The following is a 20,328-nucleotide window of genomic DNA, read 5'->3' on the forward strand; positions in this document are numbered from 1 at the left end:
TCCATAGAAACACAAACATGTGATCAATCACTTATAGCTGAATAATAGAAACTGATTTCACTGGGCTGGTCAGGGGGCTGTTTCTGCTTATTAGGACTGACTTTTCACAGCACTGCTTCTAGACAGAATCTGTCTCACCAGACTCATTTCTAGCATCACAGACAATTCATTGATGGTGTCCAGCTCCTCCTCTGTGCCCAGAAAAGCTGTGCTCATTTCTGGGAGTAAAAAGTTCAGAAACATCCCATGCAGTTTACATATTTTGGTATCATTTAGTTGTAAAACACAGTGATAAAGTCTCACAGACTTGTGTTTTAACTTGCTTTTGTTTAAGAATGAGCACAGAGGCACAGCATCAGCAACGTGTGATGCTTCCAGTCAGTCCTGGTCCCAGAGTAAAATCTCTGTTGAGTGAGTACCAGGCCACTTGTTTTATGTGTTCATTAATTTATTTAGAAGGTTTCTGTCCTTTTAAAGAAGGCAGAAAGGAAACAGTGGAAGTTACCTGAGAACCCTAGTGACTTTAGTGCACTTGGGATTAAGGACAGACATTGTTTTCTTTCCTGAGTGTCCTAAAAGACTATTAAAGGAGGTGTATGGAGATCCACCTGTCCTGTGGGCTCCTGTCCTTTTTGGCACCTGGGTTATGTTCTCAGTGGTCCTTTGATACAATCAGGCTGCTCAGTTTTAAAGAACCACCAGCAGTTCGTGCTTAGGAAGCTTGACTTCTATAACCTGACTGATGGTCAGACTGTGCCTGGTCTTCCCTTGGTGGATAAGTAACATACAACTGTTTGTGGTGAGTGAGTTGGCAAGGTACAAGATACAAACACAGATAAACACCTACATTTTTTTCAGGCTTTGCCAGCCAGGGTGTGGTAGAATTATTGTCAGCTTTGTGGTCTTCTGAAAACAAATGCTCTCTCTGCTTTCTCCTGGGTCCTTCCCTGCTCTACAGTAGTCTTGATTTTCATGTCATCTTGTACAAGCTGCAGGGCTGGGAAAGGACTGCACTGGTCATTTGCCTTGGAGAGGAAGATATTAATTCCCTTGCAAAGTCAAATCAGGCAATAGCCTCTCTCTGCACTCTGTTGCATGTGGGTTTACAGGGAGAGGATCAGGGCTGTGTTGGGGGTGAGTGGGACAGCAGGAACAGCAGCACAGGAGCTTGGTTACAGCCATCCTATTGCCACTCTCCATCCCAGTTACCCAGGTTCCAAAGGAGATCAGGATGTAGTTGGGAGCCCTCTGGCTGCAGACCAGTCTGGGCAGAACAAGAGGTGAAGATCTGTAGCTGGGAGACAGAGGTGAAGGTATGGATGGGAGCAGCTCCAAGTGCCCCCAGTCCCAGCACACACGTCCTTTGTCATTCATGTGTGCAGCTCAGAGGTCTGGTCAGACTCTGTGTTCTAGGAGGCAAGGACAACTTCCATCTGCCATGACTGAGCTGAAGCCCATTGCTTCTTGTCATGGAGTCAGACATTGTTGCTCTGACCCATGATGTTAAAATTTTCATCAGATGACAGTGTTAGCATTGCATTTGCTCTGGGTAAAGGCCAGGGAGGAGAAGGTGAAACTTTTCAGTGCAAGGAATAGGTGACCTGCAGAATTCCCATCTGCTTTGGATGGTTAAATGGATGCCCATTTATCCTCTGACTGCTGAATTCAAGGAGATTTGGGCCTTTAACATAAATATTATTAAGTTTCTGTTCTATGTCTGCATTCGTGAGGCCCCTCAGGAGCTGATTATACTAATCAGAGGTGATTATTGCCTGTGCCCACTTAACCCATATTTAAATGCAGCTGCCTGAATTTGTCTTCAGCAGAGGCTCCAGAAGATATGAACCCAGCATCAAAGACAATTAATTCATAGGTACATTATCCTATGGGATCAAGCTTAAGGGTAGTCAAAGAGCTTTAGAGTCAGTATATGCTCTTATGGAAGGATACAAGCTATAGAAGGATAGCCCATATGTTCTTGTTTGTCCAAGTTTTTTTTCCCCATTTCTTTGAGTTAGGAAGAATAACAGATCACAGGAATACTCATCAGAGAGTATTTTCCTGCAGTTAAGAGAGAACACTTTTTCCTTGCTAAAAATAATAACTATTGTTGAAAGTATGATCAGCCACATTAGAAGTGGTTTTTTACTCCTTTTCCTGGCCACATCTCTGATTTGGGCACCTCTCAGCTTTCGAAGCAAATACATTTATCTGGCACAGAGCCCTAGATAGACACAAACTTTGGATATCATTCTTGCCTCTACAGGAACCATCTTAAGCCATTTTCTACAAAATAAGGTACTGAATGATGCAAAAAAAAATAAAAAAATCCATGTTTAGATAGATTTTTTTTTCCTAAATGGTTATTAATTCATTTATATTTTTAATCCTTTTAAGAAGCTGCATAAAGATTCAAAGTGGCACTTCAAGGTGATGCTGAGTAGGACAGCAAGTAGCTCCTTCCAGCCCACAAGGATGAAAGATCTTATGCTAAGGGGAAAATCCCATTCACACTGGAGTAAATGTGGTGGGGTTTTTTTTCTCTGCCTTTAATGGAGTTTCCGTTCCTTTTTCTGAACTTAAATGACAATGGGATTTCACCCATCTTCTCACATGATTGTGGTGCAAACCTGAATTTTACTTTTGAGTCTTTTTAAAGGGGGGGAAACAAAGGTGAAACTGTAGAGGTCCAGAGAACATATTCATCTCCAGATGGAGAAGGACTATAATGACTGTAGGAGATGCTGTGAAACCTGACTGCTCCTCTCTTACTGGTGACAGGGTCGTGCCTGGCCAAAATGCACTTCCTTTTCCCACCACAAGCAGGGGAGTGTGTGGGATGTGGAGAAGGTCATGATACCACAGGAAGGAAAACACAGGGCTATTTCCAGGAGTTTTTCAGTGAAACTTTAGAATTCACAAACATAAGGATAGACAAGGAACTGCAAGGACAGAACTTCACAGAGGCACATTCTTGGCCAGTGCATTTTTATGTTGCAAGTAAATGTGACTATAATAATCCAGAAATTTCAAATCTGTTCTTTACATTAAATCAAATCCTTATTTATGCATGTCCCAACTTCGATTTCATTAAATATCTGATACTATAATTCAGAGGCAAGGATTTAATCCACAGAAATTTCTTTCCTTAAGAGAAGATCAAAGTGAGTCCTATGGTGTTAAGCACACACCTACAGCACTTGATCCTGAAAAAAAAATTTAAGTGCAGGTTTCAGTCAGCCTCTCCCTCTTTACTTGTTCCCATGTATTAACCTAAGCCTCTGCCTGAACATTTTCAGTGCCAGGATCAGGGACCTGTGGAGATCTCCACACTGGGAGAGCAGAGGTCTGAAAATGTTGCATGTAAAGACCTGAGAACACCAGCAGGCTGTGATGGGAACACCTCCTCCTTCCCCTGACCCTCCAGTAAAAGATTGAAAGTCCCTTGGGTGATATAAATACGCAAGATAAGTGTGTACAGGGGAACACAAAGGTGAAATGGCCCTGTTTATCAGGCACAATTAAAATGAGTGGAGGATGACTAATAAAGAGGCAGTTCAAAATCTTTACATGACACAGTGTCAAGGCAACAGTGTTGTGCAATAGCACTGACACAATTAGCTCCCTGTCCCTGCCTTGGGCTCCCGCCGGCCTCGTCCTCAGCGCGGTCCCATGGCAGACACCGGGTGGGCTCCAACCCTCTGCCCACTGCCACATCCCAGAGTCACAGCAAAACCTACACAGAGCCAGCCTCTTCAGATCAAGGCAAGGGTATTTTTTTTTTTTTTTTCCATTTTGTTGTCTCTTTCTTCTCTTTCCTTCTTGTTTGCGTTATCCCAAGCCTCATGGTTACTGCTGGGTGAAAAACATCTTGTTGAATTTCTGGACATGCTCCAGAGTGAGAGGTGCCTGATCCTGTGCTGGAGCAGGTTCTTGACTTAGCTCTGTGCAACATAAACATTTCCTGGCTATGAATTTTTGCAGGATGTAATTTAAAAGCTGGTTTAGACAACCCTTTGCTCTGGAGGAAAGATTGTGCATGGGAGTGTGATCTTACAAAATACAGCCCAAGCTCTCCTTCTGTTTCTTCATATAATTATGTTACTATTTCATAGCTCCTGCCAGGCTGTGGGATTCTCCAGTGCACTGAGTGGATGCAGCCAGGGTGGGATGGTTTATATAGATATATATATATAAAGTGTGTGTATTTTTTTATTTTCTTTGCTTTGCTTTTCTTACGTTCTGCCCAAAAGCTGGCTTCCTTTTATTTTATTGCTGTTGGCACATCTTTGAGGCACAGCATTGTTAAAAAAACTAATAATATAAACAAATGTGACATATTATAAATATAAACAAATATGCCAACCATCTTAGGTTGTAGCCAAAGCTGCCCAGCTCCACAGCTTGCTGAGGAATGTGTGAACTTTGTCATGTCATAAATGTCTCTTTCCCTGTTGCTTTTTGACTTTTGCAAGTATCTTAGTGGAGAGTGTGTTCTTCTAAACAAGACAGTTAAAGCCATCCATGTGCAAATTCTTTCAGCATTGCTATAGGAAGGGTAACCCCTGCTTCTGCTAGGGGCTGCCAGAAGAGTTGGTTGTAACACATCGAATAAAACATGATTTCTGGTCAAAAATCATGTTATTGCAAATAACATGTTACATGGTGTTTCTGAGCCTTTTGCTTTACTAGGAGAGAGTGCTGATGTTGTTTGCTGTGCCTGGGCTTGCAGGATGGGAGGTGGCTGTGGAAGTGTCCAAGGTGCAGACCTGGCTGGGCAGTGCCAGCACTCCCAGATGGCTGCCAGCAAAACCCGGGGCAATGGCTGTGGCACTGGGTGGCTCCAGGGGAAACCTGACCCAGCCCATCCCCTCTGGGGCTACATCCTGCCTGCAATGCCCACAGCACCCATCTGCGGGTGCTTTATCTTAAGTGCCTCAGCTGCAGTGTGGTGTTCCCTTTATTCCTGATCTAATTCCCTAGATGTGCATCTGCATGCCCACATATGTGGACAAGGGCGTTCTCCCAGTGAAAGTGCCACTTTTGATACCTATTTGTACCTCGCGTGAGAGAGGGAAAGAAGGATTTTCCCCACATGAACACGGGAAGGGTTGCTGTGTTTCCTATGATGAGACTGTGTGCCTCAAAACCCCACTCTTGGTGGTAAAATGAGATTTGCCACTTGTGGCACAGGCACACTACTTGCTTTGCCTGTGGTCAGAAAGAAAAGAAATATTAAGTGTGTGCAGAGGTCCCCTTTCTCTTGTCTTTGTCAATAACAGCTGATGTTCCTCAGGATTATTGCTGTAACAATGTCACTTCCCTTTCCGCAGTGGCATCAGCTTTATATTAAAAACCTCATAGCAAAGTCTTCCTCTTTGGTTCTGCTTTTGTCCCCCATGCTGTATTTTGGGGCATGGACACATGTAGGGGATGGGGCCATTGCAGGCAGGGTGCCTTCCTGCCCTCTTTCTCTGGCAGAGTAAAGGTTGGGAGAGGAACTGTAATGCTGGATGAGTGAAAAAAGCCAGGGTCTGGTAGGGCACCTGTGGGGAAGGGCTACTGGGCAGAAATGTGCTGCTAGAAAGAGCAGACCTCCCAGCATTGCTTAAGTTGAGGAGCAGCCTTCCAAGAGGAGTTGAAGGCACGTGGGGGAAGATGAAACCTCCCCAAAATAAAATCCAACTTTTCAGTAAGAAAGAGTGCACTCAGTTTTGAAATGGGATTACATGATGCAGCTCCTGGCAGAGGCTCTGGGTGGGGGACCCAAGCAATGCCAGGTCACCCCAGCTGGGGCATAAACTGTGCATTTCCCACTGGAGCACCAAGCTGGGAGCACCTTGGAAGGAGAAAGGAAGAGGCTATTGACCACTCTTGATGCTCTATCTGTTGGTGTCTAGTGCTTCCAGAAAGAGAAGGATAAATCGGATCCTCGGCAATCAGCACTAGCTCACGGAACAGGTGGGCAAGCAGCCCCACATCCTGCTCCCCGGAGCATCGGGACAGGGCCGGCGTTGCCCGCTGCCAACCTGGACCAGGAGCTAGGCTTAATAATTACGGTGGAGAAAGGAAAAAAAAAAAAAGCGTATGAGGAAGGAAGCAAAGGAAGCAGCAAACACTCAATGAGTGACTCACGCTGCGGGATGACTAACGCCACCAAAGCACAGCTCGAGTCGAACGTAGGGAAAGGAGGAGGAAGGTTGCGGGACCCGGTGGGGGCAGCCCGGGCCGTGCTGCCCCTCCCCTACCCCCGGCCACCCCGAGCCCTGCAAAGCCCCGGTGGGGGGGAAGGAAGGAGAAAGGGCGGCGGGTCCCGACCGGGCTTCGCGCTTGCTGCCGCTCGCAGTCCCGTCCGTGCTGGTCCCGGTGCGGAGCCCCGGAGCCAACCCACTTTCCGCCCTCTCCTCCCGGCCGATGGCACCGTCACTCCCCGAGCGACCTGCCCTGCCCCGGCCCGGTCTCCGCCTTCTGTGCCCATTCTGCGCGACTTCCCTCCGCCCGCTGCCCACCCGCGCCCTGCCCGGGGATGGCTCCGCGGGAGGTGGAGGGGGGACTTCGGGGGGGGTCGATGCGGACGGGCTGCCGCCGGCCCGCGGCTGCCGGTGTCGGGAGGGAGCGGGGAGGAGCGCGCCTGTGCAGTGCCGGGGGGCCGGGCTCAGCCCGCCGCCGCGTTACACAACCGGCCACCGCAAGAGGCGAGTTTCACAAGTCCCGCCGCAGCTCGCCGGCAGCCCGCACCCACCTTGCGCTCACCCACCCACCTATCCACCTCTCCTCCCGAGCCCTGCCAGCGCTCATGCCATGTCTCCGCCGGGCAGAGGGACCCCAGGGCGGGCGGTAACCCCTGGCGCTGGGGGGGCACCGCTCCGGGGCCGGGCATGGCACTGAGAGCGGCTCTGGGATTCGCATCTCCCTGCACGGTACGTACCCCCCGCGGCGGGACCGGGGGTGTCGCGGAACCTCGCGGGTTGCGGCGGTACGAGAAATGGGGTCCCCTCTCTCGCGTCACCGCGGGAAGCGGCGGGCAGGGATGCGGGGTGCCCCGGGAAGAGCCCCCCCCCCCCGCTTTGCCCTGCCCTCCTCATACACCTCCGGGACGCTCCCAAGTGTTGGAGAGGAAAATTGAAGTCGTCGGACTCCGCTCGCCCACCCCCTTCGAATTAAAGCTCAGGCTAGTCGGTGGGTTTCCCGTTGTGGCGGGCGGGGGCTCCCGGTGCTGTAGCCGCAGCTCCCGGGCGGGGATGCTGAGGGCGGCAGCCGCATCCCGTCGGCCCGGTACCGGTCCCCAAGCCCCCGGTCAGGCGTGTGCCCGCGGAGCCCGGAGGGACGGCTGGGGAGTAGCTACCGGACTGAGCACAGCTGAGAGCTGCGGGGTGTTCGGGAGAGTGTTTGGGGGGACGGGAGCAACTAAACCGAGCCTGATTTTAGTTTTCTTGTTCTGTATTAAATGTGTGTTGTTCTTGGGAATGCGTTTGTCTGAGAACGTGGTGAGGAAAAACCTCTGAATTGAGTCCTGCGCCTAAATATAGCAGCTAAAATCCAGGTTGAAAAGTTACTCCTCCCAGCAGGGTTATTGTGTCATTTGGTTTTACAGATTGTTTACATTATAAGCGGGGAATTATGAAGGCTTTGAAAGTCCTTCATATGTTTCAGCTGTGGATTTGTGAATGATAACTCCAAGCCTTGGTCCCTAATGCACACTGATGGCTTTGGGTAGCTTGCACTGGAAGCACAGTTCAAAGCTGAGCCCTGCGTGATTCATGAATGAGGTGTCATACGCACTTGAGAGAGCACTTGTCCTTTGTAAAATGCCACAGTCCCCGAAGGCAGGCGGCTTCTGAGCCATCTGCAGAGCAGGTCTCTCCTGAGTGGATTTTGGAGAAGTCCAGCCCAGCAGTCCCTTTCTGGAGGCAGAACTATCACCTAAGTGCCAACTCCCATTGATCCCTGAACGAACTTTTCTTCGGCAAGGAAATAGCCCTGGAGATAACGTATCTGAAAGCAAAGCTGTTAAGGCGTCCCGTGTTTTACCCGCCTGTCAGGATGCAGCATCGCCTGGGAGGGCAGGATCCTTTCTTGTCCTGAGTTTGTGGTGTGCGGTGAAAGTGGCGGTGCCCGTTTAACTGATGGGATGGGACGAGACGTTCCGGTGTATAGGTGGGAAAATGTCAGGAGTTGCTTTGTTTTTAGGCAGAATGACAGTGCACCCCAGTCCTTGTTTTGCTGGATCGCTAGTCTCTAGCTCTGGAAATAAGAATTTGCCTTAAAGACACAGCTTCAGGGGTTTGCTTCGGGGGCTTCAGAGCCTTCCCAGGTCCTACTCGTGTTGCTTTGGCAGCAGATAACATCAGGAGTATGCAGTGTGCAGCCCTTATACTGAACATACTGCAACGTCTGCTGTTTTTGTTGGGAATTGGTGTAATTTTTATAAACTTCCCAGGCTGCAATGCCTCTCCATAGTTATCTAGTCCGAAAAATATACTTAGATTTTTGGCGTTTTAGGAACTATATTTTTAAAGAGGTAATTTTCCTGTAATTTTTACTGAGAGTAAACCACTGTGATGCAGGGTGGAGGAGCAGAGGACCCTGTGCACTGATGTGCTGTGAGCACTCAGGGCTCTGCTGCTAACAAAGTTCTGACAAACGCAGCAAGCACTGATGCAAAGAGGAGGCTCAGGATTTAAGCCAGAAGTGGAAGTTTGTGTGGAAGAGGCATTTGTCTCTCTGGAAGATGTAATAGGAAAAATGCTAATGACCCTGGGAGTGGTTGCTTACTGCTCATTTATTCTGTTCATTCAGAGATGTGGATTAGTTACTTCATCTAGAGGGGAAAGTAAAATTGGTTGGAAAATTGTTTTGTTAACCTACAAAGTTTGGTGAAATTTGGCAGTCAGGTGTGTGGTGGTTCCTGTTTTTTTGCCACCCAGGTTATATCTATATTAAAATATTTGTCGGTATAAGACATGGATCACAAAAGCAACTCAGGGTTAAAGATTAAAATTAGCAAATGAAGAGTTCATAATTAAATTCTCATGGTGTTGGAAGCAGCATTCAGAGATACTGATGTTGAATCCAACTTTTGCTCATTACTAGTAACAGAAGTAACAGAAATTGGTGGGATATCTTTTCATTTTGGAGCTAGGGGCTGTCTGTGCACAGAAGTTGCAGTGTTTTGCCCTAAATTACACAATTCACATACAATGATAAAAATGTGCAATGATAAAAATATTTTAATCATAACATAAGCTCATTCCTTCAAGACTTGGGGAAGAAAAGCTATGTGCCCATAGCAGAACAACCAAATTCAGGCTTGTACTACAACAGTTATGGATTCTAGTGGAATAATATGGCTTTAAAATAGTAAAACCTATAAAACCAAAAATGCTACAGACCACTCTTTGCTGGTGTTATTAAAATGATAAACACCTGTATCACTGCAGTTCCAAATCTCTATTAAGGAAGTCGGGCAGGTACAAAACCTGTATTTATTTGTTACAACCTGGGTGATACCTTTCTTTCACACAAATCTTTGTTCCCCTAAGACCATGCTCTGCTCAATGTGCCCCACATTGTCCTGCTGCAATGGGCACTCCCTGCCTCTTGGCACAGCCCCAGCTGCCAGGGCTCTGCTATCTCTGCCCCGTTCTGTTCCCAGGCTGAGCCCATTTCTCTTTTTCCTGTATTTCCTTGCTACTTTTGGTGCACACAGGACTGTGCAGTACAGAGCAGCTTCTTGCCCTGTATGCCAAACAAACAGTGCTCCTGTACAGAGCCCTGCAAAAACCTCTCTGTTATTATTGCAGTCCCACTTGAACCCCAGTTTTAAGGGAGGCTGAGGTGGTGGTGAGGCCCCAGCAAGTGCCCAGTGCAGAGCTGGGATTGCTGCCTGCTGGTCTGCTCCAGGTTCAATTGAAGCACCAAGGTGTGTACAATTAATGAGAGGCTTTGACCTACTTCATATTCCATTATTGGCTTTGGACTTGTCTACATGGGGAGATTACTTAGTTTAAGTCCATTTTTAAAGTGATTTGATTAACCTGATGTGACCTCGTGTAAGGACATTCTTATTTTGGTTTGATTGAACTTATTTGGGTTCAACCCAAACCTGCACTTAGTAATTTACACAGAACTGAAATTATCCCTGCCTAAACTGAAAGGAGAACTGATGTCTCTAAATGATGACACAACTTTCTCATGAAAGCAGAACCTTCTGTAGAATCTGGAACAGAGTGTAATTACTAACAAATCTGCAGACTGAAAGCTATTCATAGTGAAGTTAAAAAAAAAAAATGAAAAAAAGAAAAAAAAGAAAAACTTAAATATCTTAGTGAGGGAAATGAAGAAGTGCCAATAATCCCACTCCTGGAATACTGAAAGCAGAGGCACAAGGCTTGCATGGCTTGCAGCAAGGCTCTCCCAGGGGTCCTCAGCTGCAGAAGAGAGGAAGCATTTTTGTCCTGTACAGACAAAAAATAAAAAAATGATGTAAGGATGGATCCATTGGGCTTTTGACCTGAATACAGTAGTACGTGGTGTCTCATGATGTATTTTGTAGGAAAGAATAATCAGACATGGAAATAATGAGGAAGCAAGGTAAATTGCAACAAGATTTTATCAAAGATGGGCTGTGCTGGAGTAATCTAACATCTTTTTTGTATAACAGATTATTCAGGTGGGGTAAGGCAGGAATGTACTTTATCTAAAGCCAAGCATTTGATCAGATGCCTCACAGGACATTAGTGCTTGGGGTGAAGGTGGAGGTCACGGTTCAATACAAGAATTGAAAGATGGAAAAGGAGCTGGATAGGGAAAAGATACAACAGTTGCATGCAAATGAAGTTGTCTGAATGGACTGAGGTATTCAGAGAAAGTAATCAGGATGGAGAGAGATTAGTGCTGTTGCTCCCTGGGGACCAGACTTGTGCCTTGCTCTGTCTGACCTGTGGGTAGGATTTGGGTGCGTGCCCAGGAGCTGTGCGGAATGACACCAAGTGGGGAGGCATTGTCAGTATGGAGGAGGATCAGATTATCATATTAAAGGTATTTAGATGACTTTGTTGATCAGAGTGATAGAAATAAAATGACATTTAATAGTGCTGAATGCAATGTCATGAAAAGTTTTTAAGCGTGGAGATGAGTAACAAGAATTTCCAGTGTGAAACAGGAGCTTGTCAGCTGTCCATGACAGAAGGGAGAGATGTGGATGCACTGGCTGGTCAGGAGGTACCTGTGAGCAAGTAATGAGATAGAGCTCTGAAGGAGACCTACATCATCCTTGGATATCAAAGGAAAATAATAGGAGAGATTCAGGGAAGTGTGATATCATGTTTATACAACTCATCATACAGAGCATCAGTACCAGAGCCTTCTGTTGCTCATGGAGTAGCCCACTGGGATTTTGCATAGCTCTGGACACCCCAGTCAAAAAAATATTAAATTACAACAGTAGGAGGGCTAGAGATGGGGGTACAGCAAGGGCCCATCTGTTGTATGGAGTGAGGTTAAAGAGCCTGATTTGTTTGGGTCTGGCCAGGTGAACAAATGAAGGGCCAGGTTACAGTGGGTCTTTTTAAACACAGCTGGCACTAACAAGCAAGAAGGCAGAAAAACTAAGTCAAAATATACCCTCAGCAGAAGATCAAATTGTCTAAGTTGGTCATGAATAAATTTGGATAGGAAATTAGAAGAAAGCTTCTAGCTACCTAAGGATTGAGGTTGTGTAATAGTCTTTCAGTTAGGGTAGTTTTGAGATAGATCTTGATAATCTTATGAAAGAGATTATACAATGATATTAGAGAGTTCCTGGAGATAGGAAATTAGGTTTGTAGAGTTAGTACTTTGGTCTCCAGTACAGTCATACTTTTAATGTAAGTTTGAAAGGAGAATGGGCCTGGTTTTGTTTGCACTATTAATTCCATGCATCAAGACTTCTGCAGTTTTCCTGGGAGCCAAGGCAAGAATGAATTTTTCCTGTTGCTCCAGATCTGAATCTTTTTATTTTTCCTGTATTTACCTTCCTTTCTAAGCACTAGGCATTGCAAGTGTGCAGTGCAGTGACTCTTTGTAACATTAGACAGGCACAATTTGCTGCAGATTTTTCTGGCACGCTCCCTGGTTTAACCTGTTCATCAGATTTTGGACCAGAGAGTTTTTTTTCCTTCATGCTGTGTTTCCAGTAACCATATTGTACTTCATGGTATATTTTCTGGATCTGTTGCTAGCATTGTTTAATGAACTTTGTCTGGTTACAAGGACATAACAGTATTGGCAGTGATCTTTATCTCCCCTTTCCTGTATCATTACACACTTTAAGCTTCCTTGCTTTAATGTGTATTGTAAGTTGCTGGGGGGGGTTTTTAAGGTCACGTTTGTGCTCCTGGTACATCTCAGGAGGTTAAAGAGATGCTGTGAAGTAGCCATTAAGAGTGTTATTTTCCAAAACTGGGGTGCTGTCCCCACAGTTCACCTTTACTACATGGAAAGAAGTAATGGATTAGTAATTTAACACAGTTTTGTTAAAGGAAAGTTGAATGTATAATGTGCATCCCACCACAAGAAAGAGAGAAGGAAAGAAAGAAAAAAAACCCCAAAAACCCACTCCAAAACAAACAAATAAAAAACCCAAACAAACCCCAACACAACAGAAAGCAAGCAGGCAAACAACAGAAAGAAAACAGCTTGACTTAGCCTGAAGCAGAGATCACATACCAGACAAGCTGCTTGTAAAGAGAAATCGAAATATGGAAAAATGACAGCGCAGGTGAGGAAAATATTCAGAGGGTAGAAGAGGAAGTGTGTTCACCAAACTTCACGGAGCTGTTGAAATGCATTGAATCATCTGACTGTGAGTTGTGTTCTTAGGCAAACACAATTGTATAATTGATTAATTTGCCGACATTTCTTTAGTGCCTAACACTATGGTAACCAAGAGACTTGCTAAACATTGTCACAGAGAACACTGTAAATGTATCTTTGGGAGGAAGGGAGGGGGGTAAAGCAAGACTTTGGAGCTCTAACTATGGAGGTCTGGTACACACACCCAAGCACACACCTGAGCTGGGGGAAATGGTCACCTGGTGGTGGTGGGAGATGGGCACAGGATGTTTTGCTCAGGATGTCCATGTTGTGGGCATGATTGAAGAGGTGGCACTGGCTAAGCACTGCCTTGAGCACTCGTGTTACCTGCCTTCCACAGAGCCAGGTGGGCTGACCACGGCTTTGCCACCCTCCTGCTAGGTCCCTAACATCCAGGGGACCTGAGCAGACAGGGAGAGCAAAGGGCTTGGTCTTCCCTGCACCACTGCTCCCTAGTAACTCCCTGGTACTCCTTAGTAACAAGCAACAGGAGAAGAGGAAATGGTCTCAAGTTGCCCCAGGGAGTGTTCAGATTGAATATTAGAAGCTTCTTCACCAAAAGGGTCACCAGACGATGGAGCAGGCTACCCAGGGAGGGGGGTGAATCACCATCCCTGGAGGTGAACAGGAACACTGTTTAGCACTGGGCTCAACAGAGCAGAGTTGGACTCGGTGATCTCAAAGGTCTTTTCCAAGCAGAAAGATTCTGTGACTGTGCCACCCTGCGTGTCACCCTCCATTGCCTTCTAGGACCTCCAGAATCCTGCCTCTAGCCTCCTCCAGGGCTGCTTCTCTGGGGCCTGTAGCACAAAAGAGAAATGTGTGGAGGGCCCAGTGCCTGCCCCAGCTGGGCTGTAGCTGTGAGGGACCTTTAGTGGCCACTGACTCTGAGCAGGGAGTGGAGTTTCTCTTCCCCATGGCCGTGTCACCATGCAGCAGACACTGACACTCACAGTGTCCCCCCTCACCCACAGGGGATCTGTAAGTCCATGAAAGGTCCTTTATTAAATGACAGCTCTATCTATGCAGATTCATTAGTTGATTGACTAATAGATAAACACAAAGATATTGGTGGGTGTTTTCATTCTTGTGTACAAACTTCCCAAGCTTAGGCAAGATTTTCAAGTATGTAGCAATGGCAGGCATCATATCCATAAAAATGCTAATCTCCTCTCTTGCTTCATCTGTTCAGCCCACAAACACACACATACACACATGCTTAAAAGAAATGAATAAGGGTTGTTTGTTCTCTTCTGGGCTCAGCCTACTTGAGTCTTGTTTTAACTCAACAGCACAGTGTGGCTTGTTGCTTCAGGACAAAAAAGTTTTGACCATAATCATACTAAGTAAAGCTTTTTTTTTTCTTTTTTCTTTTTTCCTTTTTTTCTTTTTTTTTTCTTTTCTTTTTTTCTTTCTTTCTTCCTTTTTTGAGAAATAAATGAACAATAGATGAGCTGATAATAGCTCCTATTGCCATTAACTATTTTGTGTAGATGTGGCAGCAAGATTTTCAAGCAAATTCAGATTTTTTTTCTGAAGGGAGTGAGATGAACCCCTGGCCCTGATGAAGACAAAAGGTTGAACTTCAAGGCTCTACTACACAACCTGCAAATGTTTTTACAGAGGAGGATGCTGTGTGTTTGGTCCACTGTTGTCTTGTCACAGCAAACACAGCAATTAGAGAGGCTGTAATAGCTGGGGAGGCTCACACCCCTTGCTGAGGAAGTTTGGCCATAAACCTGTTTGTCCTGTCTCTGAGTGCAATGTACATTGGCATGGTTTACAGTAAATTAAAAATATTTGCTCTGATCAAACTGTTTCAAATCAGCTTGTATGAAGTGATGTATTAAGTGTGTGTGTTAAGTGAATCATGGCAGGCAAAAAGGCAGAACTTGGGTTGATTCTACTCCTGATGCATGTATTGAAGATGAAGATGAACAGTTTGCTTTTTCTCTCAGATAGGATGATTGGAATGGCTTCATTTGGGGGCAGGATTTTAATGGAAGGGGCACAGAAGGAAGTATTCATAAAACAAATTCTTTCTGCTAGTCTTAACACCCACATTTTGTATTTAATCTTGGGTACTGCTGAGGGCCGAGCCTTGTCATTAGTGGATACAATATGTCAACATAGAAAATGTGAGTTACTTTATTTTCTTTTCCTCATAAACTCTGGGGTTAGCCTCCCACATGGCAGTGGTGATGTGGAGCTGTATAATCCCAGAGGAATTACCTTGGCTGCAAATCCTGGGACAGTTCTCATTGCTCGTGCTGCTGGAGCATGGGCTTCTGTGAGGCTGAATCCCTTTCTTATCTGGGACATCCTCACATCTTTTGGGACATGGCCCTTCAACTGCAAGACCACCTGGTGTCTGTGTCTCATTAGGCCTGGAGCAGAACTCTTATTTGGGGAAGTTTGCACAACTTGGGAACCCTTGCTGCAAATTTTGTTATGTGGGAAAATTGTCTGTAACTTTGGCTTTCTTACTTTTTTGGAAATAATTCAGGATTTGCAAGGAGAGGGTCCCAGAAGAAGGTTGTTTAAGTAGGAGAGTGACTATGATTTTGTTATACTGTCTGGAAAGGGCAAGGATCTGTTGCCTAAAATGGGAGAAGAAATGCAATGGACTAAAATTGCCACTGAACCATTTGGAAACAAGAACTGAGGCTGTATCAGAACTTCATCTTATTCTGGGTGCATTTCAAAACTTGAGCTGGATTCCTTATCTTGGGTATATTCACAGTTAGAAAGGCAACTGGTAGACCTATCAGGATCTAGATTGTTCAACTGAATTAGTTTGTTGGTACTAGGCTGTTGCTACTAGAGCAGAATCTCTGTTGTCACTTGAGGGATGGAGAAAAGAAACAATGCAAAGAACAGCTTCTATGTTTTGATTTTTTGTTTCTTTGTTTTTGGAGGAAAGCATATGAATATTAATAAGTGATCCAGCTGGAATAGTGCTGTTCTTTAAAATTGTCCTTAGAGTTAGTGTATTAACATGAATTTGATTGCATGGTAAGTAAAAGTCTTATAAATGTAAGTTGTCATCTTGTTTCAAAAGCCTCAGTGACAAGGAAACTATTCTGGGATTTCTCTAATGTAGTCCAGTTTGAATTGTTTGAATAAGAAGAGATATCAGTGAATAAATCAGATAATGAGCAGCTTTACATAGAAGACATAATGTTTGTTTATGGCGTATAGAAGTCCTAAGAGAGATGAATTCTCAGTTTAATCTTCTTTGGATTGTGTTTGAAATGTACTTTGTGAGGCATTCCTGACTGTTCCACAGATTACTCTTCAGACACTTTCACAGACTTAGCTTGTATTTGATTTACAGCTTTAAAAGGTCCTTTGCAAATGCTCATTCTCTTCAGTAGCTTTTATTTGGTTCCTATTTACCTTGAAGTAAAGTTTGTGGTGATTATAGGTGTTGCCAAAAGTTCTTTTCTGACCTAGCTGCTCTTGCCAGACCTTAGGGAGCTCTGTTGTCTCAATGGATGCCCCTTAGCAGAAGGAGCAGTAATACAGATCACCTCTTTTGGCACTGGCACCTTTGACACAGCTCAAAGTTCAAGAGCTTTGCAGGTGACCTGCAGTGATGAAAAGTATGGAGTTTGGAGCCATTATGATAAATACTTCTTTTTCCTGCTTTCTTAGTAAGTTCTTGCAATAAGTTTTCTGTGGGAAAGATGATAGCTGGGTGAATCAAATCAGATTAAATAAACTTTAGAGTTCTCTGTTTCTAGCAGACCCTGAGTGTTTACCCATAAATCATCTATTTTTTAAACAAAACCATAGAATTAATTTTTGTGTCTTTCCTGGCATGAATATCATGTTTTATTAGGGGATCATATCAATCAGCTGATTTATGAGCAGCTGATTTTCATCCCAGTCTTGCAAAAGCCTCAGTGAAAGAGCCCTGATGGGGAAATGTTGCTGGGAGGGTGACTGCAATGCTGGGGTCCAGCAGAGGCAGGATCATTGCTCTGCAGAGAGGAGAAAACATCTGTGAGATATTAAAAACTTTTGAGAGGGACAGGATAATCGTTCCCGAGATAATTTCATGTCAAGCTCTAACTTCTATCTCCTGCTAGGCTTCCTAAACCCTAGGTCAAAAGGTTAGAGAAAATTGTGGGCTGATTGTGTCATCCTTCACCTGTAGATACAACCCTTCCCAGCTGCAGTCAGTGGCCACCAGACCCTGTCATCACAATCCTATTAAAGGTGACTGTTTCTGAGACATTAACATTCATCTCAGGCCTAGATATGGATCAGCAGAGGCTTAAATCATTGACAGGAGCAGATGTGAGATACCTAATCAGTTATTTCCCTAGGAAAATGAGTTTGATTACATGAATAGTTGTAAATATTTCATTCAGCAATTCAGCTACTACAGCGATGGTAAACAAGCTTCTGAGGCTGCAGAGAAGCATTTTATGGTACTGTACTTGATTTCTTATTCATTTAAACTGTAGTGAAGGAGAAAGCAGCTTAGGTACTTTGGATTACTTCGTGTGACAGCACTGATTGAAACAAAGGGCTCACTTTGAAGAGACTCAAACATGCTTCACCCTCCTAAACACAGACAGCTTCCTCCTGGTTTACAACGTGCAGTGTTTGTCCAAGGATGAGCACAAAGCTCCAGATTTTATCCCTGGAACATGATCATTTTTGGCTTCAGTTGTCATATGACAACTGGAGCACCAAAACATCCATTCTCCACCTCAGTGTAACCCCTGCCCACCCTCTGCCAAGCTTTGGTGGTGAGCAAAGTCCTTGGGTGGGAGCTGGGCCAGGACTGGGTGCTCTGTGCCCCTGCCCATGCAAGAGCTCTGCTGGCTCCTTGCAGCATTGGCTGTATACACAGAAGCAATAATTAAGGACATGGCTTTAATTTCTTGTTTGTCTTGCACTTTTCACTTGTTGAAAGCCAAACTGAATTAAATGGGAAGAAACTTCAATCATGAATCGGGCTGAGGTGGGATACTACTTTCAGTGATGTAGCCAGGAATTTTACTACTGATCTTTTGCAGAAGGGGTGATAAGAGGAAGAAAAGGAAGGAGTTAGTTAGCTTTTCTCTCTGCCTAATTGAATGTTTTCCCTGCTTGAGTTTTGGCTTAACTATTGTATAGTTTGCTTGTGAGTTTTGAGGAACATGCACAAAAGCAGTGCATGAAAGAAGGAGTGTGGGAGCACAGATTTGTCTCTTGAACATAGGGTGAAATTCTGAGGGAACTGGGACTGCCAGCTAAAGGTCATGGGCATTTTTAGCTTTTGCTTCTGTCTTCATGCTCTTGCACAGATGTTTGTCAGGGATCTCACTGGCCTTGGTGGTACTGCATAGTTGGATTACCACAAAAACAAGCTTTCTTTTTACCAATGTGCTTTTTACAAATGTAAGTTACAGTGTGAGCCTTTCCATCAGCTGGTTTTAATGTGTATTGTCTTGGCCAGCCTAATTTTGTTGTGTTAAATACAGTATGGACATTGTTATTAAATGGAAGTACTGATTAAGGTGCCTTGGTCAGGAAAGCCCGAGATAATGAATTAGTATTTGTCCTGATTCTGGAAACCACAAATAAATCCCACTGAATGCACCTAAGAACTGTACAGATTGTCAAAGAAAGACACGTGTGCCAATGGATCTGGCTGAACAAAGGGCCAAGATCTTCAATGCTCTTTTCCCTCAGTCCCAGGTGAGATCTCACACTCCCATCTTTTCAGCTGACCCAGCCTGTTACTTGAAAACCAGAGACTATGGGTATCTATAGGTACAGATCCCTCATCCTGTGCAGCCAGGATAGAATGGCAGTACCCAGCACTGCTGCCATTAACATAGGAGAGGAGATTTTGTCATTCAAGAGAGATGGACCCATGTATTTAATTTACTGCCTGTGTTGCAGTCTTGATTTTGACTCACACAAGGAGAATTCTTAACACTGGGCCATTGCAGGTCTGAAAAAAAGTGGATTTTAAATTTTTCTGCACACCTGAACAACTGGAATCCAGAGGCAGCATTTAGATGCCCAGAAAAAAAGCATTGTCCTGACTTCCAGGGATGCCCATCCTTGTAGGACATGACCACTTCTCTGCCCTTGCACAGCTGGGGTCTGTGCTACAGGGACCATGAGATCTGCAGCACTGGCCAAAGAGGTCAGAGCCATTTGAGGGCACTATAGCAGGAATGCTGCTGTTGGGTCCAATCCCTTGTCCCCAAGTCTCTGTGTTTATTCAAATCTTTTTTTACATAAACATTATCTGGTAGGGACACATCTTTTCCCATCTTAAATAGTTAAAAAAAAAAAACACTCCAAGAGAACCCCCAAAGCAAAGTGGACATTCAGACATGCTGAGTCATATTTGGTTATTATGGCTGATTATCCAGCCAGCCATGCAAATAAACTGCAAGGGGGAAAAAAAGATGTGTGTGAATGTCTTATCTCTGACAGAATGAGGCCTCAGGTCTCTGTGCAGAATATGTGCAACAATAATGACCTAGTATGAAAGTGTTCCAGTGACTGACATATTTGCAGCCTAAAAAAGATAACAAAGTAATAAGAGAGAGATCTGTGGATATTTATCTTATCTTTTTTCTTTTCTTTCTTTCTGAAGGGAAGTTTTCCTTTCTCATTGTATTTCTAGTGTGTATCAGCCATACCATACAGAATGATGAATATGATTGCAGTTAATTGTTCAAATATTCTTTTATTCCTGAAGCTTTCAAAACAAATAACTGTCTTTTGAGGAGCTAGTTGAGAAGTGATGTTGGCAAGATGGGGAAAAAGAGAATATTGGATGTAAAGTTATAAGTACCTCAGAGAAAAGAAAAGCAGGGGAGCAGGGGGAGTTAGTTCAAAGAAGGAAAGAAAACCAGTTACATTATTATTAACAATGCTATAACATAAGTGGCAGCAATTCTTCTTGAAAAAAAATTTAAGCTCTGGTAATTCAAATCCATCCTTGGTGTAACAGTGATGGAATTACACTTGGATCTTTTCTAGCACATAAGTGTTCTGGTGTTACTTAATGCAAATACTACAAATGAACATACCTTTGTCCAAAATGTGTTTGCTGACTATATTTATCATTTGTCTTCTTCACAGTAAACAAGCAGAAACATCTGTGGAGAAGGTCTGGCAGCCACATAAAATATTTTGCCTCATAGTGTCCAGCTGGTGCCATGATGAGCTATTCTCAGCTCAATGAGCTGTTCTCTAGGGCAGCTGAAACACAAATGTATATTTGGTGTTTGGGACTCTTTGCAACCATATTACATATTTGTAATGCAGGAAGTCAAACACTGGGTGGTAAAGTGCCATTTCAGTACCATTGGGAGTAATTTTGGAAATTCTGACTAATGAGGTGAGTTTTCTCACAATAATGCTCAAGTCTAGCCCTTAATCATACACTTGAAACAAGTGGGCTCAGACCTTATGAAAGGTGTTTACTCACTCAGCTTTAAGGCAGAGGCC

At 44.5% G+C, this 20,328-nt stretch overlaps 1 protein-coding gene across 3 annotated transcripts in view; it reads left to right on the plus strand.

Annotated features, from left to right (window-relative positions):
* LOC139802406 (neuronal PAS domain-containing protein 2-like) overlaps positions 1-20,328 on the plus strand; it is a 102,075-nt gene that overhangs the window by 40,164 nt on the left and 41,583 nt on the right. Inside the window, exon 1 of one of the 3 annotated variants that reach the window (XM_071757551.1) lies at positions 3,368-3,765. The exons of 1 other annotated variant lie outside the window; for it this stretch is intronic. The gene's annotated coding sequence lies outside the window, so the exon portion shown is untranslated. Of the gene's footprint in view, positions 1-3,367; positions 3,766-6,607; positions 6,921-20,328 lie in introns of those variants that run through there. One more of the 3 variants, XM_071757550.1, reaches the window with a different exon arrangement.

Source organism: Heliangelus exortis, chromosome 14 (genome assembly GCF_036169615.1).
Source record: "Heliangelus exortis chromosome 14, bHelExo1.hap1, whole genome shotgun sequence".
Lineage (NCBI taxonomy): Eukaryota > Metazoa > Chordata > Aves > Apodiformes > Trochilidae > Heliangelus > Heliangelus exortis.